The sequence below is a fragment of the Vigna radiata genome, unplaced genomic scaffold (assembly GCF_000741045.1).
Source record: "Vigna radiata var. radiata cultivar VC1973A unplaced genomic scaffold, Vradiata_ver6 scaffold_281, whole genome shotgun sequence".
Taxonomy (NCBI): domain Eukaryota; kingdom Viridiplantae; phylum Streptophyta; class Magnoliopsida; order Fabales; family Fabaceae; genus Vigna; species Vigna radiata.
In genome coordinates, this window is record NW_014542220.1 from 182885 (window position 1) to 188147 (window position 5263).

A 5263-nucleotide genomic window follows, 5' to 3' on the forward strand; every position below is an offset into this window, starting at 1 on the left:
AATAGTCAACCCTGATATGTGTTAATCTTTTGCAAACCTGTTTTACCCTATTTGTTTCATTCTTATACTTTAGCCTTTTAAGAACATATATCTTGTCCACACCCTAGCAGGTAAATGTTGAGTAAAAGTATGGGATCATATAAGATTGGGGGACCTAGTTATGAAATTGAATAAGTTTAGGGTAAGGTGTAAATACCCTATCCAATGTTTGAAATATGATGATTGGAAAATTCTTAAAGCCACTTATTATTATGTGTGTGTGTGTGAGAGAGAGAGACAGAGAAGCTAACATATTACACGTGATGAAAAAAAGGGTTGAGTTATAAAAAGGATATGATTTTTTTTAGAATTACTGATAAAGAATACTAGAATACCTTAGAATTATATATATTTAGTTGTTCTCTTCGGCTCAAGGGTGTTTTTGAATCCTTGAAAAACCATATTTCTTATAACCAATCCTCATTACAACCTATAAAAGACCTTTTTATTTAACCAAATGTGTGAATTGTGTAAATTAGATGATGGAAAAAGTTGATGAAGTGGTTTTATAACATGCTAATTATGAGTGGTCATTTCTAAACACTTGTGTGCAAAGGGAAACACTAATTCTTTGAGTCATTTTTTATTCAATTGTATGGTAATCATTTCTTATATTGTTTTGAAGATTGAAGTGATATAAAGAATCATGTTAGGTTATCTTAGGGTTTAGAGATACAAGTGAAATTCTCTTCTGTTGCATAATAAGGATTGAAAAGTCATTTGCCTTTGAGTTATTCTAACATGTTGAGGTGAGTTTTTCTGACTTAGTAGTTTTAACTTTCATGAGGACATGAAAACGTTTAAGTTTGGGATATTTTGATAATTTGCATTATCATGTTTTTATTATGTTTATTTTTTTTCTTTTACTAGTATTTTATTTGTTATTTTTTAGATAAAAAAGGTTTTGTTTAATAAATTTGGAAATAGAAGCATTTGCATTTTACTTGTGAGATATTTTGTAGAAAAATTTAAATCTAAAAGGATTTAAGAAGATTAACAACAAAATTAGATAATTCAATTATCAATTATATAGAGATGGATACTTCAATTATAAATTCAAGTAAAAATTTCATAATACATCAAAAATGTATTAAACATTTTACTTAATTTATCTCACACCAAATCAACCAAATGTTTTATGCATGACAACCCTTTGACTTGACTATCCAGATTAGTATGAATATTGAGTTATGACAGTTTGTGCACTTGTTGTCGTGAAACAGCTGGCCCACCCCAAGCTATCACCCAGGGTTACTCCGTTATCACTCGCCTTAGACCAAGGTAAAGCCCCTAGATTAGGACCTCCTGTTATTCTCACAACATGCCTCACCCTTCTCTACTTGAGAATGGATGACCATTAGAATGTCAGGATGAACTCCAAAACTGAGCTTCCGATATTCATACTTATAATACTTGAAACCACCACTAAGAAGTTCCTCCTTCCATACCTTTGAAACCATTGAGATCACTTCACATTCACATAGTACACCAATACATGAGACTAGTGATCATACATTAAAGAAATAAAAACATCCATACAAGTCATCAAAAATCACACAATAACACAATTTCTTCATGGCATCTTGATACTCACATTTAGGTAAGGAAAACATTTTTCAAACTCTCACCAACAACTCTGGAAGGGTCCAAAACGACCTAAAGAATGTCAAAAACCGATAATCGAAACCCCGAAAACTCCCCAAAATTGTTGCAATGTAGTCTAGTGGCGCTTGAGCACCTAGGAGCAAGCGCTTAACGCTAGCACCATTGGAAATGGGCGCTCAGGCGCTATCAGTAGATATCAAACTCAATTTTCTTACTTTGAACACTTTACCCCCAACTTCTAAAGGTCTCTAGGACCCTCTAGACCCTAAGAAAGCTCTGAAAACACTATTGTAACTTAAAATGACCCATTAAAACCCAATTTCACTTCTATAAGCTACCCAAACTCAATTATACACTTTCTAATCTCCATACCAGTTTACAACTTGCATAAACAAGTCTAAATACACTTGTTAGCCCACTCTAATACCCCAGTTTCATCCCAACTCTCCTACTTTCCATTTCCAACCCTTAAAACCTATAAAATGGACTAAAAACTCAACTTATGAAACTATGAACACTTCTATAACAGATTTTACTGGTTTTGGCTCCTCAACAAGTCCTAATAAGTATAATAATAAACATCTAACCTTCCAAAATAGTTTATACTCATTACTCCAAAATCTCAATACTCAAAACTTCTTTTTTACACCAAAAATACTTGAAAACTACAACTACAAACCCTCCCTTTATTGCATAACAGTTTTCAACCATCTAACCCTCCAAACAATTCCCAATTTACCTCATGACAGTACCAACTCAGTTACCATAACACTTCCATACCTATTTCTCAATTTCACTTACCAAAACCTTCTCCTTTTAAGCTTGAAACCTAAGTGACTTAATCAATACTTTCAACAACCTTTTGAATTCAGTTTTAAACAATGAAACATCACTATCATACACAATTATAACAGTATCCAACATCACCATTTCATCACGCCAATTGTATGCAACACCATATTATCAAAACATCAATTTAACATACATAACATTTACCCAATCACATCAATTTCACTAAAACGTCCATAAATCCTAGAAATACCAAATTTATACTACAAAGAAAACTAAGACAAGGTCTAGCTTCCCTTACCTCACAAGAAACAACCTCAACTCAAAGAACGCTCCGCCAATTATTTGAACAACAAGGAATACCTAGACGAACCTACGAAACACCAAATTGAAAACAGACAAAGTCCTTAGAACTCTAGATGAACCAAGAACGAGTAGGAGAGGCATGATTACACATGCAACTGTACTAGATTCTTCTAAAATAGATTTGGAACAAAAGGGAAAAAGGATTCAAAACTTACTTGCTCTATGTAGAAATTGATCGACTAGAAATGTAGATCTCGTCGTCATGATCGATTAGACACCTCCTCATCGTTAACAAGATAACTCAGGAGTCAAAACTCTTAAAGAAAAGATAGAGAATTCTAAAAAAGTGGTTTCTAAATAAATGATACGATTTAAACTAATAAAACTCGTTTATAACAAAACTATTTATAAATAAACCATTTAATATTAAAATAACGAGTCTCACTATTTTTCACCTATCATCACTTCTAAAATACAATTTTATGAGATTTTACACTAACACATAAATTAATTATCATTCCCATGATCAATCTAAAAAAAGAGAGTAGAAACTTAAATTAAAAAATTTTAATTTATTAAAATATTTAAGATAAAAGAACAAGACGATTAAACACTAAAATAATTAACAAATGAGGACCAAAAACTAATTTAAATACAATAATAATAATTATTATTATTATAATTAAATTAACAATTACCTAAGACACCGATATTACACTATTATATAATTAATGCACACAAAATGTAAAACTCCAGTGTGTATTAATTTTCATTACCTAATATAAATTATATAATATTTTTGTAATTAAAAAAGAAAAATATTTATTTAGTGCAATTTTTTTAAAATAATGATTAATAAGTCCTTTTATTAAAATATTGTATTATTATTTTCATTGAACTGTATAATTGTTACTTTAAAATAGTATTATATTTTGACATTTTTATCTTTTATTATATTAAATACCACCAATAAAAAATGTTGATGAGAATTCATTGAAATATATGGACAAAAATATTACTTTTTTAAGTATTTATTTATGACATATGTTTAATTTATGTAAAATTATATATAAAGTCTTTTGATATATACTTTTACTTTTTATATTTTATCCTCAATAATATAATTATTAACTTATTTGTTAAAGATATATATATATATATATATATGGGGTGTTTGTTAACACGCGTACGCCTGTTTTTCAGTTGGTACGTTTTAACAATGTGTACCGGATTATACTAGACAAAAATACCTTCATTTATCATGGATTCTAAGTTTTAAGGTTAAGGATATTTAAATAATTTTCATTCTCAAAACTAAAAAAAACTCCCAAACCCTTACTCACCTCCCTCATTCCTCTCAACCCTTTCTCTTTCATCTCTTTCACTCCAACATTTTCTCTCTCATCTCTCTCACTCCAACTGTCATCCCTACTCTTGCCCCAATTGAAAAAAAAAAATCAGAAACCCTTTGTCATCAGAAAAATTTTCTCTCTCATCTCAACATTTTCTCTATCATCACTCCACCTTTTTTTTTCAATTGAAGATGGTGGTGGTAATTTGAATAAGAGATATTTTTAAAAATTGAAAAAATTTACTCTTTTATAATCATTTTATATTTATTAATGTGTGTAAAATGAATATAAACTTTGTCACTTTATATTACTCTTTCCAAATCTCAAAGGTAAAAAATGATTTTACTGTTTTTTATCTTACACAGTGGTTAAAGTTTATTCTAAACGCCTGTAGAAGTTGATTCAATGATAAAAAAGGGACATAAGGAAATTAAAGAAATAGGTATAGAAGAGCTCCCTAGGAGTACAATTCTTTCAATTCTAGGTTGTAATCTTACATCATGTATCCCATACCAATAGAGAAAGGAAAAAGAAACACTTTGTGTAAAGGGAAAATGACAATAGAGGGAAATATCCTGTTCTTTAAAAATATAATGAAATGTGGTGTAGATGTNTANATNATNTATGAAAATTTAATTGATTTATGAAAGTTTTATTTACATGATTTAATTTAAAAATGAAATTTAATAATAATAAGAAGGGAAAATATATAACACATCTTCCAAATGAATGAACAGCAAGAGCAACAAATTACGATGTCACGGGTTGTTGTGTGTGACTGAGGGAGAGTATGGAGACGAGAGAGAAACAAATTGGATAAGTGAGGAAGGTGGATTAGGGTTAGGCAAGGGTTTCTGATTTTTTTTTTCAATTGGGGCAATAGGGATGACAGAGAAAATGTTGGAGTGAGAGAGATGAAAAAGAAAGGGTTGAGAGGAATGAGGGAGGTGAGTAAGGGTTTGGGGGTTTCTTTTTTTTTTTTTAGTTTTGAGAATGAAAATTATTTAAATATCCTTGACTTTAAAACTTAGAATCCGTGATAAATGAGGGTATTTTTGTCTACTATAATTCGGTACACATTGTTAAAACGTACCAACTGAAAAACAGGCGTACGCGTGTTAACAAACCCCTATATATATATATATATATATATATATATATATATATATATA